At 41.3% G+C, this 20777-nt stretch overlaps 1 protein-coding gene across 1 annotated transcript in view; it reads right to left on the reverse strand.

The window, feature by feature from the left end:
- Nucleotides 1-20777, reverse strand: part of LOC137287515 (probable cytochrome P450 CYP44) — a 61964-nt gene that overhangs the window by 40606 nt on the left and 581 nt on the right. The gene's annotated exons all lie outside the window — the stretch shown is intronic.

Consider the following 20777-nt stretch of genomic DNA (forward strand, 5'->3'; position numbering starts at 1 on the left):
CAGCTGAACACTGACGCACTGACGTACCATGTGTCAACGTGACACAATCTCGGTCAATGACAGAACACCGTACGTTGTGCATTTCTCATGAAAGTGCCGTGAGAAGGGTCATAAAATTGTAATTTTTCTCTTTGGGTAAAAGAGTTTTTCACATAAATCTGTTCATGCTTGAAGCAGCGTCATTGTTGAGAAATGCTCTGGAAGCAGCTCATGCTGGTAAGACTAAGTGGTGCCTGAAAAGCTTCAGTATATAGTATTATCGCGCTTTGAATGTGAAGAAGTCTTTGTATTGAGATAGTTGATTGTATGTAGGCACATGGTCCGTTCTTGTTGGCTCGTCTGCTCATACAACATTATACTTGTGTATAACAAGAGGCAGGAGGATAGGGCAAGGTGACACGGCTCAACACAATGACGAGCTTTCAATTACTGATTCAAATGCACTAGAATACGTAATGCTGCGTCTGCATGAGTCGCATTTTGTTGATTTACCCACGTTCAGGCTGTAACACAGACAGTTGTGGCGCATACAGAAAATCACGTTTACGGCGAGCACGCGTGTAGCGAAACGATAGACAACAAACAGCTGCAGGGTCCTGTTTCACGAAGTTATCGTAGCGCAAAAGCTCTCGTAAGTTTATATTACAGGGCCTAGATTTTCGAAGCTCTCTTAGCGTTAAGATAGTCGTAAGTGCCACACATTAACGTTAACTTACGACTCTCTAGGCCCAGGGCCTAGTTTTTCGAAGCTCTCTTAACGCTATTACAAGCGCAGGTTAATGTTAATGTTTGGCATTTACGACTGTCTTAGACGCAAGAGCGCTTGGAAAAACTTGGCCCAGCACAGGAGGTACGACAGTCGTAGCGCTGAGATAGCTTTGTGAAACGGGGCCCTATGTTTCTTTGTACTTACCATTTTCGTATATTTTACTAAAACGCATATACATTAGCAAAGTTAAAAAGGACTATACTTTATTTGCAGTGAAAACGTACCGATGAATTTGACTTTAAACAAAACAAAAATAAACCAAATACAGTGAAATTAAAATAGCGAATCCTCTCAATTTACCTTGTCACTTGAAAATAATGGTCTCAGAATTTTATTCACCTTAGATAAATGTTGTTTAACAAACGACAATAGATTCAAATCGCCATTATTGGTTTGTATTACAAGGGGGTAAGAGCAGCAGTTGAAACAAATGCACGTGCGGTACGTGATGAGAGTTAACTTAGACCAACTCTACTGATTCTCGGTGTTTCATTTAATGTGCAGACCCCCTTGTAACACTGTCATTGAGACACACTACAGTTTTCCATTTGGATGAGGGAGCACGAGCGTCTTAATGGAGTGGCGTCTTGGACAAACACGTAAATATTACGTCGGAATAAATATGTCCATGTTAAAGGTTGGGTGAATAACGGTAAATAAATTCGCTGGTCATCTACGGATACTTAAAGAAAAGAATTTAACTTCATGATTTTTTAGACAAGAATGAATACCTACTCGGTGTGCGAGTTCGTCTCCAACATCTGCCATTCCATACTGCTAACGTCATTAGCCGAACATATGACGGCAACTTGTTAATATTCTGTTTTTATTACCAGCTTATGTTCTTCCACAGTATAATGTTAAAAATACTAGTACAGATAGAGAGTAATGAACGTTCCATATGAAATATCCTGAGTTATATAACATCTAATTTGTAGGCTAACACGTGATCGCATGTTTAAGAAAAAGTGAGGCAACTGCACTCGAATGCCCGCCATAAATCACCGAAATACATATCTGCAGCTGGTGATTGACATAAACCTGTGTTATCTGGATCGTATTGCACCTTCCTGATTATCACGGTAGCGCATTAATGGCGGAGAGCCACTCAAGTCTTACATTAGTAGGACTCAGTGCGCATGCAAATGATGGTGAAAGAAAATGTAATTGCCATAACCCTTTGTAAATTATTACCTTAATATTTATCTGAGTGTAGGGTTGGGCTTCATGCATCGATGGCACTTTAAACGAAAGAAGATTGTTGTAGTAATTGCACCTTAGTGTACAGCATATTTCAGAGATAACTCGTGGTTACATCGACACATGTCAGGGTGAACCTGTCTGCAGAGAAGGAAGAGGATGAGGATGAGGATGAAAATGAGGCGGTGGAGGAGGGAAAGGAGACGAAAAGGAGAACAAAAATTAGAAGAAGACACCAAGAGGAGGAGAAGGCGGAGGAGTAGAAGGATCAGAAGAAGAGGAGAAGGAGAAAAGGAAGAATTAGAGTGAGATACTCGAGTATAGATTTACGCTTCTTTTAGAAACATTAAGTCTTCAGCTTAACTAGCGGGCGCATGACCATCAGACTAGCCCACCGCGTGAGAAAAATAGGAAGGCGGTGTAGAAGAATTAGAAGGACGAGGGGTAGAAGGAGGTGAACAAGAAATGGACAGGAGAAGAAAAGACAACTTTGAAGAAGGAGGAGAAGAAGAGCTGGTAGAAGAAGGGGAGGATGGCGAGACGGAAAATTATGAGATTTAGGAGGAGACGGAGGAATTGAAGTCGGGGATTGGGGACAGTTAAAGAAAGTCGGGGGGAAGAAGAAGGGGAGTAGAAGGAGAATTGCGGAGGGGGAGTAACAGGCGGCGGGGAAGGATAAAAAAATCGAACAAAAAACAAGTAGACAGCAAAATAACATTTCCTTGTGTGTTACCAGCTATGAAGATATAATACACAAAATGTAAAGATGTTAAATGCTCAACACTGATTACAGGCCATCAGCAGTGTCAAGTAAAAAAAGAGTTATTACAAATTAGTCATCAACATATCAACCGTACGTACTGCTCAGAGTATCAACAGTTGTTGTGAGATGAAGACTTCGAAGGAAACGCTGGCCCAGTCCCTTCTGTATTGCAAAAACCCAAATTGAGTCAACATCTCCGACCTCACTGAGGTTCGTTTTCACTTAAAATGAGTTATTGGTTCTATGAAAATGTGTTCACTGACCTAGCGTTGGTCTAGATTCCACTGAACATATCTCATTTCATTTAAATAAATGCCACCAGGAATGTGATTTTATTATTAATGAGAATGTGAAGAAACCCATCAACAGATTTCCTACGACAGTATGCTTGAAACCAAGATTCCTGCTTTTCTTCCCATTGTGCGAGTATTTAGTACTCGTGTGAAAGAATGGGACTGATACTGTGTGATGGTACAGCGTGTACGTTCACACAAGGGGAGTGATGCAGCTTAAAGGTGGCTGCATGGAACATACAGGAGTCAGTGAAAGGTGGATCACAATGTGAAGATGCAAATGAAATTGGTTAAATATACCGCACTTAATGAAACATTTGCTGAACATCATGCATTATCAAATTACATAACATGTGTGTTGTTTCATGTAATGGGTATGTGTGTTGTTTCATGTAATGGGTATGTGCGTTGTTTCATGTGATGGTATGTGTGTTGTTTCATGTGATGGTATGTGTGTTGTTTCATGCGATGGGTATGTGTGTTGTTTCATGTGATGGTATGTGTGTTGTTTCATGCGATGGGTATGTGTGTTGTTTCATGTAATGGGTATGTGTGTTGTTTCATGTGACGGGTATGTGTGTTGTTTCATGTAATGGGTATGTGTGTTGTTTCATGTGATGGTATGTGTGTTGTTTCATGTAATGGGTATGTGCGTTGTTTCATTTAATGGGTATGTGTGTTCTTTCATGTGATGGTATGTGCGTTGTTTCATGCAATGGGTATGTGCGTTGTTTCATGTAATGGGTATGTGTGTTGTTTCATGTGATGGGTATGTGTGTTGTTTCATGTGATGGGTATGTGTGTTGTTTCATGTGATGGGTATGTGTGTTGTTTCATGTGATGGGTATGTGTGTTGTTTCATGTGATGGGTATGTGTGTAGTTTCATGTGATGGGTATGTGTGTTGTTTCATGTGATGGGTATGTGTGTTGTTTCATGTGATGGGTATGTGCGTTGTTTCATGTGATGGGTATGTGTGTTGTTTCATGTGATGGTATGTGTGTTGTTTCATGTGATGAGTATGTGCGTAGTTTCATGTGATGGGTATGTGTGTTGTTTCATGTGATGGTATGTGTGTTGTTTCATGTGATGGGTATGTGTGTTGTTTCATGTGATGGGTATGTGCGTAGTTTCATGTGATGGTATGTGTGTTGTTTCATGTGATGGGTATGTGCGTTGCTTCATGTGATGGGTATGTGTGTTGTTTCATGTGATGGGTATGTGTGTTGTTTCATGTGATGGTATGTGCGTAGTTTCATGTGATGGGTATGTGTGTGGTTTCATGTGATGGGTATGTGTGTTGTTTCATGTGATGGGTATGTGTGTTGTTTCATGTGATGGGTATGTGCGTAGTTTCATGTGATGGGTATGTGTGTTGCTTCATGTGATGGGTATGTGTGTTGTTTCATGTGATGGATATGTGTGTTGTTTCATGTGATGGATATGTGTGTTGTTTCATGTGATGGGTATGTGCGTTGTTTCATGCAATGGGTATGTGCGTTGTTTCATGTAATGGGTATGTGTGTTGTTTCATGTGATGGGTATGTGTGTTGTTTCATGTGATGGGTATGTGTGTTGTTTCATGTGATGGGTATGTGTGTTGTTTCATGTGATGGGTATGTGTGTTATTTCATGTGATGGGTATGTGTGTTGTTTCATGTGATGGGTATGTCTGTTGTTTCATGTGATGGGTATGTGTGTTGTTTCATGTGATGGGTATGTGCGTTGTTTCATGTGATGGGTATGTGTGTTGTTTCATGTGATGGTATGTGTGTTGTTTCATGTGATGGGTATGTGCGTAGTTTCATGTGATGGGTATGTGTGTTGTTTCATGTGATGGTATGTGTGTTGTTTCACGTGATGGGTATGTGTGTTGTTTCATGTGATGGGTATGTGCGTAGTTTCATGTGATGGTATGTGTGTTGTTTCATGTGATGGGTATGTGCGTTGTTTCATGTGATGGGTATGTGTGTTGTTTCATGTAATGGGTATGTGTGTTGTTTCATGTGATGGGTATGTGTGTTGTTTCATGTGATGGATATGTGTGTTTTTCATGTGATGGATATGTGTGTTGTTTCATGTGATGGGTATGTGCGTTGTTTCATGTGATGGGTATGTGTGTTGTTTCATGTGATGGGTATGTGTGTTGTTTCATGTGATGGGTATGTGTGTTGTTTCATGTGATGGGTATGTGTGTTGTTTCATGTGATGGGTATGTGTGTTGTTTCATGTGATGGGTATGTGTGTTGTTTCATGTGATGGGTATGTGCGTTGTTTCATGTGATGGGTATGTGTGTTGTTTCATGTGATGGTATGTGGGTTGTTTCATGTGATGGGTATGTGCGTAGTTTCATGTGATGGGTATGTGTGTTGTTTCATGTGATGGTATGTGTGTTGTTTCATGTGATGGGTATGTGTGTTGTTTCATGTGATGGGTATGTGCGTAGTTTCATGTGATGGTATGTGTGTTGTTTCATGTGATGGGTATGTGCGTTGCTTCATGTGATGGGTATGTGTGTTGTTTCATGTGATGGGTATGTGTGTTGTTTCATGTGATGGTATGTGCGTAGTTTCATGTGATGGGTGTGTGTGTGGTTTCATGTAATGGGTATGTGTGTTGTTTCATGTGATGGGTATGTGTGTTGTTTCATGTGATGGGTATGTGTGTTGTTTCATGTGATGGATATGTGTGTTTTTCATGTGATGGATATGTGTGTTGTTTCATGTGATGGGTATGTGCGTTGTTTCATGTGATGGGTATGTGTGTTGTTTCATGTAATGGGTATGTGTGTTGTTTCATGTGATGGGTATGTGTGTTGTTTCATGTGATGGATATGTGTGTTTTTCATGTGATGGATATGTGTGTTGTTTCATGTGATGGGTATGTGCGTTGTTTCATGTGATGGGTATGTGTGTTGTTTCATGTGATGGGTATGTGTGTTGTTTCATGTGATGGGTATGTGTGTTGTTTCATGTGATGGGTATGTGTGTTGTTTCATGTGATGGGTATGTGTGTTGTTTCATGTGATGGGTATGTGTGTTGTTTCATGTGATGGGTATGTCTGTTGTTTCATGTGATGGGTATGTGTGTTGTTTCATGTGATGGGTATGTGCGTTGTTTCATGTGATGGGTATGTGTGTTGTTTCATGTGATGGTATGTGTGTTGTTTCATGTGATGGGTATGTGCGTAGTTTCATGTGATGGGTATGTGTGTTGTTTCATGTGATGGTATGTGTGTTGTTTCATGTGATGGGTATGTGTGTTGTTTCATGTGATGGGTATGTGCGTAGTTTCATGTGATGGTATGTGTGTTGTTTCATGTGATGGGTATGTGCGTTGCTACATGTGATGGGTATGTGTGTTGTTTCATGTGATGGGTATGGGTGTTGTTTCATGTGATGGTATGTGTGTAGTTTCATGTGATGGGTATGTGTGTGGTTTCATGTGATGGGTATGTGCGTTGTTTCATGTGATGGGTATGTGTGTTGTTTCATGTGATGGGTATGTGTGTAGTTTCATGTGATGGGTATGTGTGTTGTTTCATGTGATGGGTATGTGCGTAGTTTCATGTGATGGGTATGTGTGTTGTTTCATGTGATGGGTATGTGTTGTTTCATGTGATGGATATGTGTGTTGTTTCATGTGATGGGTATGTGGGTTGTTTCATGTGATGGGTATGTGCGTAGTTTCATGTGATGGGTATGTGTGTTGTTTCATGTAATGGGTATGTGTGTTGTTTCATGTGATGGGTATGTGTGTTGTTTCATGTGATGGGTATGTGTGTTGTTTCATGTGATGGGTATGTGTGTTGTTTCATGTGATGGGTATGTGTGTTGTTTCATGTGATGGGTATGTGCGTAGTTTCATGTGATGGGTATGTGTGTTGTTTCATGTGATGGGTATGTGTGTTGTTTCATGTGATGGGTATGTGCGTAGTTTCATGTGATGGGTATGTGTGTTGTTTCGTGTGATGGGTATTTGTGTTGTTTCATGTGATGGGTATGTGTGTTGTTTCATGTGATGGGTATGTGCGTTGTTTCATGTGATGGGTATGTGTGTTGTTTCATGTGATGGTATGTGTGTTGTTTCATGTGATGGGTATGTGCGTAGTTTCATGTGATGGGTATGTGTGTTGTTTCGTGTGATGGGTATGTGTGTTGTTTCATGTGATGGGTATGTGCGTAGTTTCATGTGATGGGTATGTGTGTTGTTTCGTGTGATGGGTATGTGTGTAGTTTCATGTGATGGGTATGTGCGTAGTTTCATGTGATGGGTATGTGTGTTGTTTCATGTGATGGGTATGTGCGTAGTTTCATGTGATGGGTATGTGTGTTGTTTCGTGTGATGGGTATGTGTGTTGTTTCATGTGATGGGTATGTGCGTAGTTTCATGTGATGGGTATGTGCGTTGTTTCATGTGATGGGTATGTGTGTTGTTTCATGTGATGGGTATGTGTGTTGTTTCATGTGATGGGTATGTGTGTGTGATGGGTATGTGTGTTGTTTCATGTGATGGGTATGTGTGTTGTTTCATGTGATGGGTTTGTGCGTTGTTTCATGTGATGGGTATGTGTGTTGTTTTATGTGATGGGTATGTGTGTTGTTTCGCGTAGTTGGCAAGGTATCGTTTGATGCGATAGGCGAGTATGTTTCTCATCAGAATGATGGCTTAATGCAGCAAGATGAGAATGTGGATTAAACATCACTAAATGTGCTTCTGTGTGAAGAGATGGATAAAACATCACTTTACTGCGCTCTTGGGTGAAAGGGGGATCAAACATCGCTAAATGCGTTCCTAGGTGAAAAGGTGGATTACATATCACTTAATGCGAATCTAGTTCTAATAGAAGATCAAACATCACTTAATGTGCCCTTATATGAAAGTGTGAATCGAACATCACTTCTAGAGCCCATAGAGAAAGGATTGGGCGAACCTCCGTTCATTCAAAAAGCCATTCGTTCAAGCCTTTACGGAAAGAACGATAAAACATTCATCAGCTCATAAAATACCTCGAGGGAAGAGGGTGAAAGACGATACCCATCACTCACGATAACTGCCCCGAAAAAAAGTCTGAAGAGATTTCACTTAGTGAAAAAACCCTTAAAGAAGCAAGGAAGTGAGTTCACTCAGCAGATTCACAGATAACAGTTCCTTAAATTAGTACTGGTTCATTATCCTGCCGAGCTGCTTGTAGTTGTCGATAAAGCAGGGTCGATCGTTTATTGCCAACTTCACGACAATGATGTACGTTTTCATTCATAGGATCTTATTTTGGAAACTGTAAGAGGTTCCCAATGCTTATGGTCGTCACAGTTCTTGCTTGTTGAATAACACGGGAATGTTCCATGAAACTGATCGATCACTCAACTCTCACCGTGTCATACGAGTCATCAGAATGTCCCGGTGCACCAAAACATTCCAAGACTCGAAAGCCTCGAGGAGACGAGCTGAAGATGTCAACTACAACGTGATTTAACGTGTGTTGGTGATTTAATTCCAACGAAGTTGGCGTGGGATACTTTAAACGGGCTTCACACGCTGTACACTTACGGGGAATCGAAACCGGATCTTTGGTGTGACGAACGAACGCCTTTCTCATTTGGCTATACCCATTTGGGGATTGGGGGTGGCAGAAGCCCCAATCCTCTGTTGGTCTGATGCTTGAGCCTAAATACTAAGAGAAGATGGCATGCGGTGTCTTGTTCACGTGACATGTATTTCATCAAACTTGAATAACTACATTCCTACGTAGTACATTGCACAATACCATCCACCCTGTCTATGCTTATATTGTATAATACCATCCACCCTGTCTATGCTTATATTGTATAATACCATCCACCCTGTCTATGCTGATATTGTATAATACCATCCACCCTGTCTATGCTTATATTGTATAATACCATCCACCCTGTCTATGCTTAAATTGTACCAAACCATCCACCCTCTCTATGCTTATATTGTATAATACCATCCACCCTGTCTATGCTTAAATTGTACCAAACCATCCACCCTTTCTATGCTTATTTTGTACCAAACCATCCACCCTTTCTATGCTTATATTGTACCAAACCATCCACCCTGTCTATGCTTATATTGAACCAAACCATCCACCCTTTCTATGCTTGTGTTGTACCAAACCAGGTTCCATGCAAGGTGATATATTCATATGTACTCTTCCAGATCATGATGATACTCAAACGATACCACTAGCCTGGTCTGCCAACAGTATACACCTTTTGACTTTATAGCAGGAATACTGCTGAGTGCGGCGTTAAACACCAACCAACCAGTCCTTGCATGAACCGCAACAGCTGGAATATTGCTGAGTGCGTCGTTAAACAACAAACCAACCAGCCCTTGCGTGAAACTTCGCTGACAGGCTGGTCGTCTTTTCTGATCATTACAAATTCATTAAATATATTTGAAGAGTGAACGCGACCTACATAAATTTCATTATGAAATACTTCCCCGCAGTGTGCCACAGCGAATCACCTGAGAGAACTACGTTAAAGGAATCTCAGTGTAATTCATTGTCCAACAGGTCATTCACCGACCGTATTTGAGAGTCTATTCCCCTATCGCTTGCTATGCTAAACACGGGTTTGGCTGTCCACATCAATCAGGGTGTCCACGGTCGCGGGCACACAAAGAATAAGAAACCTCTCAGTAGGATCAGTGACATGTTCAGGCAGTGACCAGTCATACATTATCCATCTACAGAAGAAAATTAAGGTAAACGTCGTCCCAAAGGTCTCCATTGCGATGCTTACACGCCATTTAGTCGTTAACCTGGAATCTAGTTTTCAAATGGCAGGATATGCTTATCTCATTTGTAACCCTTTCACACGTGGGCTAGAATTAAATACGTTGCCTGCCTTGGTAGATAGTAGATTGTATGATAAGGACATAAAGCCAGTTGTGTATATATTACGTGCACTAGGTCTCATATCCACACGTTCATTATCACGACGAGGTTTCTTTGTGCGGCGAAGTGTCAATAACGCGTTTCCGAATCTTTTGTTGAGATGATGATTGTTGACAAAAATAGCAGATGGTATGTTTTGTTTTGTTTGTTGTCTTTTTTGAAGCTTTGAAATGTCTTTTAGTGGCCTCTAATTTCTAATTCATCTGGAGGACAAAGAATATCCTTCACATGTTGCGTGTGGGGGCTCAAACCATATGAGCAGGCCATTGGCCAATCCTCATTAGTAAAAACTACTAAACGCTAAAAACTTAGGCCATTGTGTGGGTCTGACAATGGGGAAAGCAGTTGATTACACATTCCATCTGCACACGGACATGAAACACAAAACAGTTGTTAAACTCAGTATTCAATAGCAGGATTCATGTTTGAAACGACTGAGAAGAAACAAGAAAACCTAGTGACTATCCACGCCGTCGGGACACTATCGCAAGCCAAAAACCCAACCCAACCGAGTGATTAAATGAGTAAGTGATTTTAATTCTTTGCCGCTTGAGGCAATACTTAAGCAATATCATTGGCCCCAGCACACACTGAACACATATGGGGAATCGAACCCAGTTCTTCGACATGGCGAGCTAACGAGCATTAACCACAATGCTACCCCACCACCCCGTGAGTGAGTGAAGTGGGTTCAAGACAGCGTATCTTACGATTGCTGGGAAACTACATGGACTTTTCACGGTACTAAGATATTAGCAGCATAGCAACAACGCAATCCGTAGAAATAAATTCATTGTCACAATATATCTATTTAACACAAAACAGGTGACTTATTTAACAGCAGACGCGTTCCGCCACAGAATATATCTCAGGAGAGACTTCTCGCTGAGTACCTGTACTCAGTGTGACGCACTATTTTTAACAGAATTTGCACCTTCAAAAGTGTGAATTTCACCAGTGTGAAGAACGAGAGCGTCAGTTAAATGTCCTTAGTAGTACATCTGTCTTAGATAAACTGAGATGGTAGTGCCTCACGACAAAGAAGCGCGATATCCTTACTAAGCAGACATAAGCAAAAATATTTTGAAACAGTCAATTTGAGTGTGTTGGGTTTGAGGACGTTTTGCACAATGCTTCTGCTGAATTACACTCATGGTTATTTTAACACAATGAAAAAGTTCGAAGTAAGGCTACCGTAGGTCTTAAACAATGACCACATAAAACCCACTGAAATGGGTTTACTGCTCGGAAACTGAAGATAGTAATGAGGGCAACGGAGTCAATGGTTATTGCCACTGACAAAGGGCAACTAATAGGGCAACCGAGAACATAGATAGTATCCGAGTCAGGGATAGAACTCGGACTTTGTCATAGCGAGAGAACGCTTTCACCCCAAAACTACCTCGTAGCTTATGATCATGTGTCAGATTTCAACCCAGTTTGTGTCGATATGAGCCTCCAGTCAGGAATCGAAACCGGGTTTAGGAGTAGCGAACGAACACTTTTGCCTCAAGACTACCCCGCAGCTCTGGGGTCCCATGTAAGAGTTGAGGGTAGCGGCCGTGTCGATACTGGCTTTTTTTCAAAGCACGTTAATTACAGTGGTCTAATGGCCGCCCATCGCACCACAGGAGCACAGTCAGTTGAAGCCCAATTGTACACGTCAACCCACTTTCTAAATGTGATGTTGGTGACGTATGTACACATGTCACGATGTCAGCAACCCACTCGCGACCATCAGATTTGTATGCCATGGCAAGAAGCCTGGCGACGTTAATGTCTGACATGGAGGGCCAGCGCCATTCATCTGTTACGTAGATGGTAGTTAATATCTACAAACAGCAGGATGGGAGAAGTTCAAACCCCGGGATCGTTGTGCTATAATTTCACTATTTTTGCAAGCAAGGATACAGCTTGTTCGAATGAGAGTGGTTCGCTCCGTGATCACAGTATCACACACCGGGATCAAGACGTCTCTAAATGGGAATATTTTGTGACTATGCAGGGAGAATCCTGGTACCGGTTGGCACTCGTCGTCTGTCCCCCTCCCCCACCCCCACCTTGCACCCGCCCCATATGTCACCCCTCATAGACCATCCCCATCTGTTACCCTTCATAGACCATCCCCATCTGTTACCCTTCATAGACCATCTCTATCTGTTACCCCTCATAGACCATCCCCATCTGTTACCCTTCATAGACCATCCCCATCTGTTACCCCTCATAGACCATCTCTATCTGTTACCCCTCATACACCATCTCCATCTGTTACCCCTCATAGACCATCCCCATCTGTTACCCTTCATAGACCATCCCCATCTGTTACCCTCATACACCATCCCCATCTGTTACCCCTCATACACCATCTGTTACCCCTCATACACCATCCCCATCTGTTACCCCTCATAGACCATCCTTTGACACTTTGATTCTAATATCGTACACAAGCGTATTAGTGGTTTATGTATCTTTTACTCGGATGTGAACATAATCTATGTTGTTGTTGGTACGTAGTACTCACTACATGGGTGTAAGTATCCTGTTCGTAGTAAAAAATATCGCGGAAAAAGTAGAGAATACCACTACGTTTGTATGAGTTGTGTAACCTCAACCCCTACACAACCCCACCCCCCACCCCTCACTCCCCAAGGCCTGTTTGTTGTCTCTCCTACGCACAACAGAGTCAAGGCCTACCGGCGTGTTTACTGAGATGTACTTTGTTGTAACATATGGAGAAGTCATCTTATCACTCAGGAAATCATCTGTAGGAGCTGCGCCATAGGAGCACAAAGGCAAAATAATCTCCGCAGTGTACGGAAACAGGTTTGTTTTGGGTAGTTTAAGGGACAGAGTGTTATCCCGCTGTGTAGTTGCGGCCCTATGACTGCTGGTTCGAGTCCCGGTTTCGAGGTTTGTCCACACTGCACCCACATGATTTTTAAAGACACATAATCTCAGTCCCCTCATGGGATATGCAACAGAATGACCTCGGAAGATATGGGTGGATGATAAATAAACAATCCACTTAGTGTTTTCTAGACTTCGTTTAAATGCCGTCAATTTTCACTTCTGAAAATAGAACAAGATCAATAGAAGACTCTGAAGCGCATTCACCGAGTCGCACCTGATTCTTCCTGAGACGCTGACTTATAGGCAGCCTGATTACAGGACAAGGGGAACTTCGTCTACTAGATTCTGCTGGAACAGATCCCCCAAATCAACTGTTATATGGGAATAGTGATAGACATCAGTGTTCTGGTGTATCCTTAATTTCCGATTTTGAACATTAGGAAATATCAACAAATGTCAAAGACATGATGTTGATGGCTGTGAAAGAAATAAGATACCCTTGCTGGCTGTATACCATATTCCACCAGTTGTGCGAAAGCAATTAACCTATGCATACAAAGCGAAGAACAATCACTGCATACCGGGTTCGAATAGGTCGTGAGATAATTGTTTTTGATTCTATATTATAACATGAATGCGTAAATGTCGCTTTATTAACGAAATTGGATTTGTTTCTCTGAACGAAAATACAGGATTTGTGTTTGGTTTTCAAGGAAAGAAAGAAAGCTCCCATGGAATTAAGTACATTGGACTAACAGTTTTAGGTAAAATATTTCAGGTTCGCAGCTGATATATACGTCTGAAAATAATCATAAAAGGATGCAAATGACCTCCCACTCGGTGTTCCGTTGCTCTGTTTGTTGCTTCCGGACCTATACTGACGAACAACAATTAGTAAACGCCCGTTCGGGGTATTATTTTTCTAAAATCATCATTTATATTTTGAACATTTTACAAGCCACAAACATGTGTGAACATATTGCCAGGTGTGTGATTTCTTTTATACGTCAGTTTAACTGCATTAAAGTATTGTTGTAACTAACTTCAACGAGACCACTGATGTTAGTTCGTTATAAACATATCACACATATCTCGTTATATAGTTTAAACTAACTTATATAACAGGTGGCCAGGCACAAACCGTTCATCTTATCCGTCTGTTCGGTGTAAGAGTGATCGTATAGTTTACTAAGTACTCCCAATGTAATAATACATACAGGTACTGTCTGAATCATTGCCTAAAATGACGTTAAAGTGAAGTAATAAACACTTCACTCTTCATGTCAGTTACTCGTTCATGAAACTTTTCGACGAAAATTACAACCTTACATATTGACTGCATCTGGGTAGTGTGATTTTAATTGCATTTTCAGATTCTCAGCTACCACGCTTTGTGATTTTTTTAGTCACCGGATGTGACGCAGGTAGGTTTAGTTCAGAACTGTAATTAATGTTGGGGAGAATATCACTACGCTTGCGTTAACTGGAATAAAAAGGAGTTCTGTGCTGCACTACCACCTGTGTTCCACGTGGATGTTATAATCCCTCACTTTGACGTACTCCGCGGTAACGCTAGCTCCGTGTCGGCAACTGAAGATCTTCCAGTAACCACGCTGCATTCTTCAACACATGCATGCCTGTTTTTTTGTTGCACTACACTCGCTCAGTAACTTACTGAATGACGCTCTGCTCTTTTATATATCGTTAATGGATTCCACAGAAATGTTGTTGAAAGTCATCGACCTTGGAAGCAGGGACCGCAGTGTATTCTGTACCACTCTAAACAAGTGAAGGATCTGTGATTACACGATGCCATTTAGAAAGTGGGCAAATGCATCATATGTCCTATTTCGGATTTCACTTTCTTAGTAAAGTACAAATTCTAGTACTTTTTAGGTTGAGTCCCATCCGGGATTCGAACCCGCACCCTCAGAGTCAGGCACCTAATCGCCAGCACACAAAGCCAGCCGCCTAGCCCGCTCAACCAGCTCGACTTCCACGTGTGATAATATATACAGGTAGTCAGGCGGATTAGGTGCCTGACTCTGAGCGTGCGGGTTCGAATGCCGCATGGGACTCAACCTAAAAAGTACCAGAATTTGTACTTTACTAAGAAAGAGAAATCCCAAATATGACATTTGTTGCAAGTGAAGGATCCCTGGGACAGATCCAGAGTTTGTGCATCGGTGTGGGGGTGCATGTGTGGGGGTGGGGTGGTAGGGTGCTCACTTCCCCACCTTCTCCCTCTTCCCACAAAAAACCCCTGAGGAGTATTTCCCCCTAACCTTTCGACACACCCCACACACCTCGCCCCCGAAAAACATTTCCCTTAGAGTCTCCGTACCTTGGAACCGCTCATGGATCCGGGATCCTTTTTCAGAAGGTTGCCCTCAGGGACTAACTTTTAGGTATATTTGCAATGACGCGCCAACTCCTCGTGTCTGTCTATTAGAAATCTGCACTTGCACAGTTTCAGATAACCGTACTTTAAAAACATGCATATGACACATACTCCAACAATGTACTTACTTGGTATTTGAGATTAAAGGAAAGTGTGTGCAAGAGACCTAATTGCCCTTTATAATTAAGAACATTCTTATGTAAGATGATGCGAAAATTAATAAACGCTCTACCAGCATCTTGAAACTGCGTTCTGTGATTACTTCAACGTGTGTTCTTAGTGCAGTTTAAGTTACCTGCACTTAAGGCAAAGGTACGGAAGTACGGAAACGTATTAGGGCCATGGTGACATTTTTTGGGGGTGTCACTATCTCCTACGTTGTACATACTATCTCCTAAGTAGGTCTTAGTGTCTCCTACGTAGGAGATAGTATGTCCTACGTAGGACTTACTATCTCCTGTGTAGGACTTACTATCTCCTACGTAGGAGATAATGAGACTAAAAAAACTTTAGGTCCTACGTAGGAGATACCAAGTATATGGAGATAATGAGACTAAAAAAATATATAAAAATTTCGCCGTGGTCCTAATACGCTTCCGTACAAAGGTCTACTTGGATAGCCAAGTGATTGAACACTTTGCTCGTCGCGTATAGATTGGTGTTCGTTTCTCCCCTTGGTTGCAATGATTAAAGCTTTATTTTGCAGTACGGATATTTGGTAAGAATACTGCTGAAAATCACCCAACAATAGTCCGACTACCTGAGTGAAACGATGAGTGAGTGAGTGAGTTTCAATAACCTAACTTACTAGAGGTTGGAATTTCAAACTCATTGTGAACCACAGTCAGCACCTAAATTCGATACCTTACTCCTAATAATATTCCATGTAGTGTAACAATAATTAAAATCGCCTTTCATCAACTAAATTATTACCATATAAAATCTTAATTACACATTAATACGGTAATTATTTTCATATAAAAACAACACAACAAGGTTTATCCTTATTTATCCTGTCGATTCATAATAATTGTATCACTGGTGGAAGTTGACGTTCGAAACTCAATATCACGCATGTGGTACAGACACATCTCGGATCATTAGCCGAATCCGGGATTCGAACCCAAGAATGCAAGACTCTGGCACACATAAAGGACTGTATTCTGAATAGGCCCATGTCACAGCTCAGACAGCGTACGAAAGAGCATTAGAGACTTGGAAATGTAAAAAAGCTTAAGACATCTCACCACAAGCGAGATACAAAAACGAGAAGCGCGTGAGATATTATTTGGATTGTGATATGTAATGAACCCAAATAAACAAATGTCATAGTGAGTTATCATTCACCCACTTGCAGCAGAAAAAGGTATCCACCCAAAAAAAATATATTTCACAACATTTGCTAACGTCGCTCTCAACTTGACAAGGTTAAAAACAGCCCCCGAGATACAGAAAACTCTGGCCCAGAGCGATGTTTGTTTGACTTTTCCATAAAAAAATTCGTACATGCGTACTGAGTATCCCTGCATATTAGTAAATCTCGATACCGGTGGGGTAGCTTAGTATGGTCGTCCCGCTCAAGACCCGGGCTCAATTACCTATATGGGTACAATGTGTGAAGCCCATTTCTTGTTCCCCCCGCCCCAACACACACACACACACACACACACACACACACACACACACACACACACACACACACACACACACACACACACACACACACACACACACACACACACACACACACACACACACACACACACACACACACACACACGTACACCTTTGATATTGCTGAATATTGCTAAAAGCGGCGTAAAAATAAGTTAAACTCATTCACTGTTCTCGACTGTTCTCGACATCAGGGGTCGAAATATACGGAATAATCAGTAAGTGTTAAAAAAAGGTCGCGTTGACACCATCACTTGTGACAGGTAGTGCTTGGTGGTGTTCTTTCCACATATATTTGACATAGGTCAACGACCTTTCTTATCCTTACAAATCTACCACGAGCTCAGACCCTGTTGGTGTATTGAGCTGAGGGTTCGTTGCTCTACTGATTACTCCGTTTAGCAGGTGCCCGATGTCACTGCACTATCACCTACATAGGTCAAACCCATGGTAGCTGCACTTGCGCAATCTGTTATCTGAGTTATTGAATGCGCTGCACTGTATGCATGCACATGTTATCTAACAAGATTATTTCAGGGCCAGTGCATGTAATGAGTCATCCATCTAGATAAGCACTGTCATAAGGAACCCTTGATACCGCTCGGTAATAGTGGGTGTGGTTTTACGCCCCTTTTAGCAATATTCCAGCAATATTAGGTCGGGAGACACCATAAATGGACTTCACACATTATACCCATATTGGGTCTACGGCGTGACGAGCCAACGCTTCAATCACTAAGCTACCCCACAGCCCAGCTGAGTAATAAAAACACACAGATATCGCCCGACCTATTGGACTAAAAGCAAAATCCATAGTGAGCGAGTTAGATAATGTTTTACGCCGCATCGGCATTATTTCAGCCCTCACAAATCCATTACGACATCCGATATGTTGATTTGTGTATCAGGAATAGCTGTTGGTGTGGCATAAAATAGCGTTTACTCATTCTTATTGAGGCCTATTAGAATCAATCCTAACCCATGTTTGTCGAAGGAGGCGACTGGCGGGGTCTGGTAGTTGGTCTCTCCGACTTGCTTGACGCATGTCATGGTATCGTACATACAGAGATCAATGAACATGGTGTCCCTGGAATATTGCTGATTGTGGCGCTGTACAAGCAAGTGTTCACGTAATATAAGAAAACGATTGTGATATGTTGATCTGTGTTATTGTTGTCTGTTTACAATCATCCTGACAGCGTTGTTTTTCACTGGTCGGCGTGGAACAAAATCAAGTCATCGTTCACGCTATTCGATCTAACGGTACAAATGACAAGCGAATTCGATCACAGCGCACGCTGAAAGGTACCCTGAATAACGGGAGTCGTGGTACCCGGTCTTAGGCATTTGGAACAAAAGCCACCCACTCTGTAATATAATTACCCCAAAGTTAAACTTATCATCCTATCAGAACAGCATTTTCACGTATAAAGAGGACATATTAGAGTACATATTTGTACACATTGATTCTGCATCTAAGATGTATTTAGTTCAAAGTTCAATCAACATAAACGGGTAATAAATATTATTATAAATAATATTATAAAAAAGAATTATTAAAAAATTCCCAAAATATATTTGCATGAAAGAAAACGCTTGAGAACCTGTTCATGATATATGTTGGATATATTCACCTTGATATGACCTTGGTATTTATTATGTAAACCACCTCTCGTATCTAACTTGATATTAACAGGGTGCAGCGTACTGCTGATCCTGAGGTTAAATCTACCTATAATGTATGTGGTAGCTACTTTCGGTCGGGTGTTGTGTCTTTTATACAAGTAAACTTCGCGACTGATTTTCATATTTTATTAAACGTTAACTTAAGTAGATCTGCAAAATATATGTCAAACCAGATCATTATGTATGTATTCTTTCAATTTGTGATGAGAGCACGTATTAATATTGGCGGTTTACGAACCACCTTACCACACTCATGCTGAAGAGGTAATGCAAAAACATTACTGACACCTGTCAAGTCTGTGACAAATCAAGACATCTCTTACAATATATGTACAGTTCAGTAAAAATACGTTTGTTGAGAAACAAATTTAAGAATGACGCTTTCATGGTCAGAACAATATATAATCCTGCTGTATTAGAGAGGCTCAATTATTTTATCATTTTAAACATCATTATAATTTAAAGCGTATTTATTTATTGGTTACACATCTGAGTCTCTTAACATTCGTCCAATAACACACAAGGCATTAAACCTCTACTTGTTAGACAAGCCATCTCTCCCTGCCTGTGTCTTACAACTGGGACATCTGACCTGTGCACGTACGCAGTCTAACGGTGCTTTGTCTTATGGTAGCTGGTCTAACGGTATCTGATCTCAATGTAGCCGACATAATGAAACACATTCTCACCTTCAAGGATAGGCCGTAATGTTCAGTTTCAGAAATATATGCAATGTAGTACATTATCAACAAATTACAATCCAAGATAGGATAATGGCTTTTGTGAAATGCTTCAAAGGACTCTATCATATATAGTGCCTGAATAGCATATTATATATAGTGCCTGAATACAACCAAACCGACACCTCTTTCAATTCATTGTTGGGTTTTAAACTCAGCCAAACACCCAGTGCAAGAAAGGTATTAGTATCATCAAATATTCAGAAATATCATTTAAGCATTCCTAAACCTTCAGAAACCTGTATACTTCGTTTATAACGAAATGTTGATCTGGTCCCGTACATTTTAGGTGAAAATAACCAACAACGGTTGTAACGAACTAAAATGAGTTGTCTGTTTGACTTCGTTATAGCCGCAGAATAGTGTGTGGGAATGAACGGCAAAACCTGACTGAACCGAATGTCGTTTCCTCCGGGGTACACCCGGATGATGAATAAGACTGCATGGCAATCATAAATACGGGTGGATGGGGTGACGACGGAGTACATTTCTGATGACTAGCTCGCAAAAAGTACTAGCGACGTGTCGAAACGGACAGATAAGACGGGCGCTTTGTTTGTGTTAGTCCCCGGAGACGACAGCAATACAAACATGCAAAAGTAACGCTGTGGTTTTTAACAGCGCCATATACAGGATATATTGTCAAGAAGTAATGGCAGTCAAGCTATCGTGACGTGTCTTTCTTTACATAATGTATGTTTACATTCCTTAATACCTGCTTTACATAGTATTACTATTACATTCATACATAACCTGTTGGCTGTAATTTTCATTTTATGTTAGCTAACTCGTAAAATAAAGTAGCGCATATACAAGTCAATATGTATGTTAAAGCGAAACGAACAGGTGTTGCTAGAAACGACTAGATCACGTGATTAAACATGACGTGAGCGGTGATGAAGTTTCAGTACAAACAAAGCCGTCGTATCATGCATATAATGGATAGGCGCACACACACGCATTGTCTCTTTCGCTCCCTCTGTCTCGTCACACACGTATACTGCACTAAGTGCACATGCAATCGCAATCGCGCACGCACGCGCACGCGCACACGCACGCATGCTTACACACAAACACACGCACTCTCTCATACCCACGGTCAGATCCGCAGACACCCACGTTCACGCCAACGCCACCTTCATTTCTACCCGCATCCACAACCACACACACTGGTATACCCCGATATATGGTTTGTTTTCAGTAAACAGTAGACAAAGCAAATCAGAAATAAGCAGGCTGCGTTAATAAACCAACCAAAGACGCAAGATGTATTGAACTACAGTGATATTATAGAAAGTAGCTTTAAACAAGGTACATATGTAACTGATATGTGTTATGCACTCGAGACTAACCCGTCTGGGGGACAGATAAATGCAAACCGTTACTGCAAGCTTAGACATGGTCGTTAATTACTGAAGACTGTGATATACCGATACAGTCATGTAGACACTGTGTGCTATTTGAACACTGCAC

Source organism: Haliotis asinina, chromosome 6 (genome assembly GCF_037392515.1).
Source record: "Haliotis asinina isolate JCU_RB_2024 chromosome 6, JCU_Hal_asi_v2, whole genome shotgun sequence".
Lineage (NCBI taxonomy): Eukaryota > Metazoa > Mollusca > Gastropoda > Lepetellida > Haliotidae > Haliotis > Haliotis asinina.